General features: G+C 38.4%; 1 long non-coding RNA gene across 1 annotated transcript; it reads left to right on the plus strand.

The window, feature by feature from the left end:
- The first annotated feature begins 2,269 nt into the window (after positions 1-2,269).
- LOC134437068 (uncharacterized) lies at positions 2,270-4,626 on the plus strand. Its single transcript, XR_010032322.1, has 4 exons — positions 2,270-2,307; positions 2,962-3,002; positions 4,054-4,142; positions 4,488-4,626. It is a non-coding gene; the product is annotated as an uncharacterized LOC134437068 (long non-coding RNA).
- Positions 4,627-9,741: the final 5,115 nt, after the last annotated feature.

Genomic DNA, 9,741 nt, shown 5'->3' on the forward strand with positions numbered 1-9,741 from the left:
AGGGAAACTTACAAAGCATACCACGACAATCATTTAACAAAACACACAAGTTGTTTTACTTCAAGACAAGATATTGCCTTACGAAACAGGTTTTACTTGCAATTTTGAAAAAGTAATGCAAAATGTTGAAATTATGATCTCATAAAAAATGCATTGAGGTGAATGGAGAAATTATGAAACCGGACTATATATATCCCTCTTTAGTTGACTAAAGCAGCCATTCTCTAATCTCTCTAGCATGCTGTTCAGTCACGAACACTCACTGAGTGAAACGGAACCAACTTCCGCCTCGTCATTGATCGAGTCTGTTTGATTCGTCCTGACTTGTGGCCAATCGAGTTGCGAATCCCCACTCCCAGATAGGTGTGTGCTTATCCGACTGTCGAGGTCTACCAGATTTCTAAATGTTAAAGGATTTATCCGGAGTTGTAACAAGTTTGCCTCATTTTTGCTTGTTTGGGGTGAAATACAGTCAAGGCAAAAGGATGCGTTTTGAGAAAGTTTGATAATATCACGTTAGCCTCGTTAGCCATATCAGCTATGCAATATGACAGATTGCGGGCATCGTTTCTCGGCGGTTACACACATTTCAAAAACACAACATTTTAAAGTCTTGCACAGCTCAAAACAACGTCACACGTACCTCGTAATATGTTGAGGGTATCCACACATAAACCGAAGTGTCCAAAGCCCTTCATGTATTCTTGAAAGGTCTGCAGAATGTGTTTTCTGAAGCTACTACCTTGACAATATCTACAGTTACGGTCAAGCCAACTATTTGACACAGAAGTAGATTGCCGAGTGCGTCGCATCATCAGCTATGATTATTTCCAGAGCGAGTAACCACAGCTGATGATCTGATGCACTCGGCAATCTACTTAAACTGTTATTTTTCATCATTAAAACAACTTTAGATGCAAAGGTTTTTTTTTTAATGGTAAAATGTTATGGTTGCCATATGGCAACTTCATGCAGTTATGGAACAACATTTTGGCCATTCACCCCAATCAACCCCATTGGAATGACTTAGAATTAGAGTAGTATGAGGCTATTTGTACAGATATTTCTTATAATTATTGTGCCAAATGAATAATTTGTACTTATATTTGTAATTTTAGACATGTTCAATGTAAAAATGCATTGTACATGTTTGCAAATAGGTGTAAACAACCTTTTCGGAAGCTTTTTTGTAAATGTGTGGTACACGTCTATGAGCCGAATTGTTGACCATATTTTGCTATCTTACCAAAAATAATTTCACTAAATACTAAAAATATATATTTTAATTTATGTAATGTAATGTGTTTTAACATTTGGAAAGTAATATATTGGAGTTTTATCAAGGAAAAAGTCTCTTTTTGAGGAAAAACCTGATTTTACACAAGATTCCACGACTGCATGAAGTTGCCATATGGAAACCATAAGCTAAAATCTTAATTAAAAATAATTGTATTTAATTTTTTTTGGGAAATCTATTATTTAACTCATTTTAACACTAAAAAAGCACTGAAACATTTACATGGTAAATATAATAATTCATGCAGTAGAGGGTTAGCATATTATGACGTCATATGGGGCGGCCATTTTGAATGTTTAATTAGTAATGGAAAATATTGATAATTTTCAATAGATTATTGAATTTATTTAGAAATATGTGGCATCCCATTACTGTCATGTTGTGCACATACATTATGGTCAAGTAAAAAAGTAGTTTTAAGCCCAACATATAGTAAATATTGTAACTAATATTATAATAATGATAACATAGCAAGAAACGGAATAACTGGGAGGTTGTTGCCTGGAGTGCCAAAAGTGTTTGTAGGCCTATCTACCTGTGACTTTTTAGTCTGTGAAAACCTTTCTCAGACAGGGTAAGCACACATATATGCCTATATAGCCTATTTTACTACACCTGTGACCTATATAGGCTAATGTAGGCTATTTGGATAAGGCGCAGGGACAGTGACCTCTGTAAGCATATAGACTGAAGGCCAAGACAGTCTATCTTGCTTAGTTATCGAAATTATAATTACCCTGCAGGAGACAAGCCCATTTTTTAACAGAAATTGTATAACATCCTTAGTTTCACATAGCCGGTTGTTTCCCACTCGAAATGTTGCGTGTTTTTGAGGAAATTGCGATTAATGTAGCGAAAATTATTACTAACGTATCCTGAGGTGCGGTCCAATCCAAAGGCCGGTTGCTACACATCCACCAATGGCATTTTCCGGCGAGTTAACGTCACACCAGGAAGTGAACGTTCTCGTCTTGTGTAAACGTGTGAAGTCTTCACGGAGAAACTTTCAGGTAAGACTTCATAATGTTTCATAATGACTACACATTTGATATATGTATTTCAATTGTTGTATTGTTGTAAATCATTAATGCTACAACTCTTTTCTGCCGCCATTGTTGTTGGTCATAACGTCGATGGTCATGTGCCACCTGCCCAGGATGATATGGGGGTAAACTCTGCCGACAGCTGGCAAGCTCTACTGTTATTTCATTTCAGCAGATAGTCTGAGCACATAAACTAGAATCGTTCTAGGTTTGTGACATGCACCTGCAAAATAGTTCTAGGTTTGTGGCGTGCACCTGCAAAATGCATCATTCCTCACGTATTGTTTATATTGTAGGGTGACTCTGTTGGCAGAATTTATGTTGAGAGACATTGCTTAATATAATTCGCGGAGGTCATTTTCGTTTGCGCGAGCAACCCGCGAGGTTATAGTTTAATGTTTTATCTGTCGTCTTAATATTGTGCATATTCATACTTGGGCTGTTGACATGTGAAAGTTGAATGTACCCATATGCTGAACTTAAGTTAGATGTTTGTCATTGTGCTAATGGACCTTTAGATCAGGCCATTTCATATTTGTCTCTAAACTATGGAGGCCAATTTCATGTCGTCGTTCCTTTTAGGAGTAATGTTCTCCCTTGTGTTGTTTTCTGTCATTGCAGAAGCGATGTCCCAACAAGAATCTGCCAGTAGGCTACCACATGTACACACACTCCCAGTATAAGAAAGCACATTTACATCTATCAATACATTGTGCAGTTTTAGTCTGTTAATGTGACTATTACCAGTCAAGTAGGCCTACCCAGATTGTGCAGATGTAAGCTTACCACTCTGTTGCGGATAAGCACATTTCTCCTTGGGAACTCAGAGCCTTGGAAGTACTGTAAATTGTCTTGTGAATGTGGTCTTTGGTAATTTTTCAAATACTACCTTTACAATATGCTTCCTGATTCTAGACCTGAGATCCAATTCCTCTGTGAAGCTATTATTGTTATATTTAATAAAATACAAGACTATTGTCCATATCCATGGCTGTACTGCCGTGCAATACTAGAACGCAGTAACTCAAAATGGTCGATTTTTTTTTTATATCGGAAATCGGTTCTAAACTACCTCATTTGTCTTGTGTCCAAAAATGGTGGTCCAACACCGTCCCGTTTTGGAGAAAACTCATTTTGAAAGTGCAAAAATGACCCAAAAAAGGTTAAACAAAAACGCAGTAAATCGGCGAGTTACTGCTGCACGTTCCAATGGGACTGGTTTGGGAGTAGACAGTAATACAAGCTAAGAACGCAGTAACTCCTGCAGTAACTCCATTTTGTGGCAGTAATACCAGCCAAGAACGCAGTAAGTCTGTTTTTTGTGGCAAAAAGACACATAAATGTTGTTTTTTTGGCGTTTTTTTTTTTTGCATTAAATTTCTATCCTAAAAAAGCATTACCAGGAAGTGTCACCACCAATTTACAGACAACACAGTTGTCGCGCCATATGGAAGCCTTTTTTCTCAGTTTGCCGTTTTTAGAGTTACTGCGTTCTAAGATTGTAGGGCAGTGTAGCATACAGGTCGAGTGCCATTCAATGAAATATACCTCATTCAGTATCTATTTACTGGATATTCATACCATGCTGACATTTTTTAACCCCAAAACCTGTCACTATTATACAAGTTCAGCTACTTATTAAAGTTGTTTGCATACAAAATGGATATTGTTCTCATTACCCTCCATGTGCCTTTTTTGTACCTCTCTGAACAGTACACCTCAGCAGGCACACCATAGAAGGACCACTCCTGGATAAGGATTTGAGCCACTGTCACGACTGCCATCTACACTATATTACACACGTGAGTCATTATCATAAGCCTGGTTCTAGCAATCCATAGCCTTGCCCTGTGTGGCTCTTATGAGGTGAAGATAAACAAAATGTAACCAAGTGATTTGTACAAATAATGTCCCAAGCATAATAAACCTAACACATCAGTAAGTGAGACTGAAATTAGGCCTACACTTAGGTATAGAACCAGGAAGCATAATGTAAAGGGTAGTATTTTAAAAGGTACCAAAGATTACATTCACAAGACAAAAACTGTAACATCTAAGACCTATTTCCTGAGTCAAGCGATCACCCTCATAATTTGTGTATAGTAATAAAATATAACTGGCACTATATCCATGGCTGTGTGTTTCAGGGCAGCAGATGTGGGAGGTGGTGATCAACGTGACTCGTGAGCAGGTGGAGGACTTCCACGGCCCCGCGGACTACTGCTTCCTGTGTGTGGCCTGGAGCCACCTGAGGACCTCCAAGAGCTGGCAAGGACACGGTCCGCATCGCCCGCAAGTTTCATCTGTCTTTCACTGCTTTTTGTTCATAACATCATAATACAATTAGCTACAACAGGCAGAACGAAGCATTTTATTCAGAGGCCACTGGGCCTTTGTTCTGACACCTGAACTGTCTAAAATAATTTGTCAACCCTTTCTCTTGCTCTTTTCAGAACATGGACAAACCAGATCTGCTGCATCATCAGCTGCTGTGACGGGCCTTCCATGGTGTTGCTGTGATTATTGCAAGGACAAACAAAAACTGTTTTGTTTGGTTTATACAAACCAAAACAATATGTAAATAAACTACACCATTTGTACTGCTAAATCCTGCAATTGTAAGTAGTTATTAAGTAATGGCTGTGTGCATTTGTATTAGTAAAAGCAGCATATAATAAAAATACATTACACATATGTAAAGCCTGTTCTGGCCTTTTCTGTTCAGCATTATGAGAAGTCAAATGGTAAAGGCATGTTAATATACAGGTCTCAAGCACAAGAAACATTGGGATGATAATAGTAAGTGTTTATTTAAAAAATAAACGAGTTAAAAGTCAACACGACTCATGACGTAAATGTATATGGGGGTTCTTCTTGTGTTGTTGGTCAACACATTGCTTCAGGCTGAACTGAAACAACTGAAAGCAGTACTATGTATTACTTAAGTCATATTGGTTGAGACATCAGGTACAGTACGTTTAATGAAATGTAAATGACTGTTATTAAAATGGAGGATAAAGGGCTGGAGCTGGAGCTCGCTGGCAGGTTCCATCTTCATGATCTCCACACACCCATCTGAATGAACAAACATGAAGAAAATAAACCAGGAAGTTTTAATCATGAAGCTGTGGTACCATGGTGTATGAAAATAGCTGGATAGCTGTTTTGTCTGTGGGATGTTCAAGCATATACAAACACACCACATTTTAAAAATGTCATACATGCTTTAACAACCGTTGCACATAAAGTTAAACCACTCCAATGTCACTTCATGTTCTACACACTCGCCTCCAAAAGAGTTGTCGCCTACCCATCTGTTTGGAATAACAGCTAATAACCTGACTTTCAATTAATCACTTGGCTTCAGAAGTCACTCATATGAAAGCTACAACCCTCCCGAATGAAAATGTATGCACAAAAATAAATTTCATGCACCAAAGACAGATTGACTCTTTATTGAACACAGACAGGGCAGATTTTCACAAGACAAAAGTTTTGTCGCCTATGGAACATAATGTGAAAATGAGCAGATAAGTCACTTCAAAACACTTCAAATACGCAGATTGGGTGTCATACTTAATCACTGAATCACTCTCACCTCTCCAGAAAATCGACTTTGGCCTTAGGTGTATGTTTAGGGTCATTGTAATCATGGAAAGCAACACAATGAAAATCAATGGAGTTCAATGAGAGATGGTGACATATTCGCTATTCGTAGAGCAATACATGTTTAACTTCATGATTTAATCAATGACAAAAGCCCTCAAACTCCTGCGGCATGCATGCAGCTCCTCATAAGAGGTGTATCTGTACCATGTTTCACTTTATGCACCATTTCTCTTTTTTCATATTCTTCATCTCCAACACCATATAGTTCTGATGCTATCAGTTCTAAAATGGTTGATCTTGGGATCTTGATTTCAGAGTATGAGTCCCATTAGCCTTCATTTTTGTCAGAATTAGGCCTGACATACTCTTGGCTGGCTTTTCTGAGACAGGACAGTGGGAGAGACTTCTTTGGTGTTAAAGGTGAAGCATTTGGAAAAAATACATGGTGCCTAAAGTCAAACATGGGAGGGATACAGCTCTTATGTGGAGCTGCATGCATGCTGCTGGTGTGTGAGGGCTTTTATCATTGATTACATCATGAAGTTAAAAATATATTGCTCTACGAATAGCAAATATGTCACCATCTCTCATTGAACTCCATTGATTTTCATTGCGTTGCTTTCCATGATTACAATGACCCTAAACATACACCTAAGGCCAAAGTTGATTTTCTGGAGAGGTGTGAGTGAACCAGTGATTAAGTATGACACCCGATCTGCGTATTTGAAGTGTTTTGAAGTGACTTATCTGCTCATTTTCACATTATGTTCGATAGGCGACAAAACTTTTGTCTTGTCAAAATCTGCCCTGTTTGTGTTCATTAAAGGGTCAATCTTTCTTTGGTGCATGAAATTTATTTTTGTACATACATTTTCATTCGAGAGGGTTGTAGCTTTCATATGAGTGACTTCTGAAGCCAAGTGATTAATTGAAAGTCAGGTTATTAGCTGTTATTCCAAACAGATGGGTAGGCGACAACTCTTTTGGAGGCGATTGTACTTCAGTAATTATAGTTGCAAATATCTTTGTAGTAGCTGTACATTGGCATTTTCTGACATCGATTTAGCAGTAGGCCTAGTGTGTGTTGACCTTTCATATCTGTTTAGCTACATACACCACCGTCAGGATACTGTGTGTGGTGGGCTAGACATTAAATACAGGGCACATCAAGATTCCTGGTGGCACTTCAAATTGGCCTAGAACTATTCATACAAAGCCTACCCATCTGATGATGAATTACTGGTGTATATGCTGTCTGTGGATAGCTGGTACATGCATGAAGTAAGTTAGGGTCAATTAATCTGATGTTGAACATAATTTGAAGAACATGCCCGCAGACATGGCAGCACAAGAACGTAGGCTATTTTTTTCAAAAAACAAAGTAGCCTTATGAAAAGGGACTGGAGGCTTGGAGACATTGAAAATGGACTAGCTCTTAAACGCATTTGCTCCTTAGACATACTTCTGTAACTTTTCGGCTACTCCTACAAGCCATGCGTGCGGTGCACCTCCTTTTTCATTACCTTGCTTTGAGTGATCACATGGCCTACTTGTTTTGAGAGAAGGCTCACAACTATAGTCGCAGATTGCATGTTGCAAGACTGTTCAACTTGTATGTAATAGTCATTTCCCCCCTGTCATTAGGCCTACGTTTAAATTACAACGTGATGAATGAAGTGGGTGACATGAGAATGGGACTCGCTAGCTAGTTCTAAGCCAATATTACTCAAGTGCCATTATAAACTACCCTTCAAGATTTCATTACCCGATTACCGTTATATATTGATATTCGCCACAGTTATTGATCAGCAGTTTTTTTCATGGGTTATGTTTCAGTGAAAATCAAGGTTTCTTTATTGACACTTACCACAGAGATTCTTGAAGTATATATGAGTACAAGAGTACAACCAGACAGAGAGGAAAAAAGTCCCCAACACGAATGCTCCAGACAGCGCGTGAATGCTTCAGACAGTGGAACCCGAGGACGTTTATGCCTTGTTGTCACGGAGACGCGCAATTTCGCTGTAGTTGTCCTGAGTAAATGCCTGTTCAAAAATGAGACGCTTTAAAACGATATTTTCGCTAAATGTGCGCGAAACAAAGGTGGAAACAAATCAAATACTACTTTCCGGGTTTTTATAATGCTATACTCAAAAAATGGGCTTGTATCTTTGATGGTAACTATTGAATTGACATTTTTGGGGTCCGGCCTTCAGTCTAATAGGATCATCCTGGATGATCATCAGCATAGCTCAGTGAATGAATGTTACAGATTGTCAATTACATTTCACAGAACTAATGGGCACAGTGTCAAGATAATGGGCATAAAACAGGCCTAATTTGTATCATGAGGTGTACCCTCGTGAAATCAGTTTCAGGAAAAGGGGTGGAGAGGCGGAGAAAATCAGCACCACCTCTCCTGTTATCTCAGCTCTATTGACTTATAAACTGCTTCTATTCATTTTGGTATCGTAGGCCAGTGTTTCCCAACCTTTTTTGTCCTGTGTACCCCCCGAGCCTTGCTGTCATATGAAGAGTACCCCCCCTCACACATGCTCTATATCTACAGCTCCAGGCCTTTTTATTAGAATACCATGAAAAAGTTGATTTATTTCCATAATTCCATCAATAATGTTAAACTGTCATGGATTGTAGATTCATGGCCCAGTTTTTTAACTATTCCAATCATTATTTTTTTTCTTTTTATATACGTTGGCCTTCCAGCTCAAAAAACCCATGAATTGGGGAATTCGCATTATTAGAATATTGTTATAAAATCACATTTTTCTTCATCAAAATTCGGGTCACATTAAATCAGTTGAAATTTGGTACTTTCTACATAACATGCAATGGTCAATACTTGGTTAGGACATTCTCTGTCTTCATAATGGCCATGATGCGTTTAACATTGAAGTCAATGGCAAAAACAGTGCATGGGAGTTATGGAAGCCCAGATATCCTTGATGCTTTGCTGTCAGCTGTTCTTGTTTGTTGACCTGGTGCCCCACACTTCCCTCTTCAATATACCCGAAGATTTCCATGCCACGTATTGGTGTTAACTCACCAGTTTAATTCTAACTCAACAGAAATTAAACCCCATTCATTTTCAATGGGGTTTCATTTCTGGTTATTTAGAATTAAACTGGTGAGTTAGCGCCAAAACGTGGCATGGAAATCAACAGGGTATATTGAAGAGTGAAGTGTGGGGTACCAGGTCAACAAACAAGAACAGCTGACAGCAAAGCATCAAGGATATCTGGGCTTCCATAACTCCCATGCACTGTTTTTGCCATTGACTTCAATGTTAAACGCATCATGGCCATTATGAAGACAGAGAATGTCCTAACTAAGTATTGACCAATCCATGTTATGTAGAAAGTACCAAATTTCAACTGATTTAATGTGACCCGAATTTTGATGAAGAAAAATGTGATTTTATAACAATATTCTAATAATGCGAATTCTCCAATTCATGGGTTTTTTGAGCTGGAAGGCCAACGTATATAAAAAGAAAAAAAATAATGATTGGAATAGTTAAAAAACTGGGCCATGAATCTACAATCCATGACAGTTTAACATTATTGATGGAATTATGGAAATAAATCAACTTTTTCATGGTATTCTAATAAAAAGGCCTGGAGCTGTATTCCACTATCCCAAAGTGGCTACACTCCATGTATTTGTTATTATTACATTTCTTCACGTACCCCCTGAGGTGTGCTTGCGTACCCCTAGTGGTACACGTACCCCTGGTTGGGAAACACTGTCGTAGGCTACTGTTAGGCATACCTA

Source organism: Engraulis encrasicolus, chromosome 21 (genome assembly GCF_034702125.1).
Source record: "Engraulis encrasicolus isolate BLACKSEA-1 chromosome 21, IST_EnEncr_1.0, whole genome shotgun sequence".
In the NCBI taxonomy this organism is placed as follows: domain Eukaryota; kingdom Metazoa; phylum Chordata; class Actinopteri; order Clupeiformes; family Engraulidae; genus Engraulis; species Engraulis encrasicolus.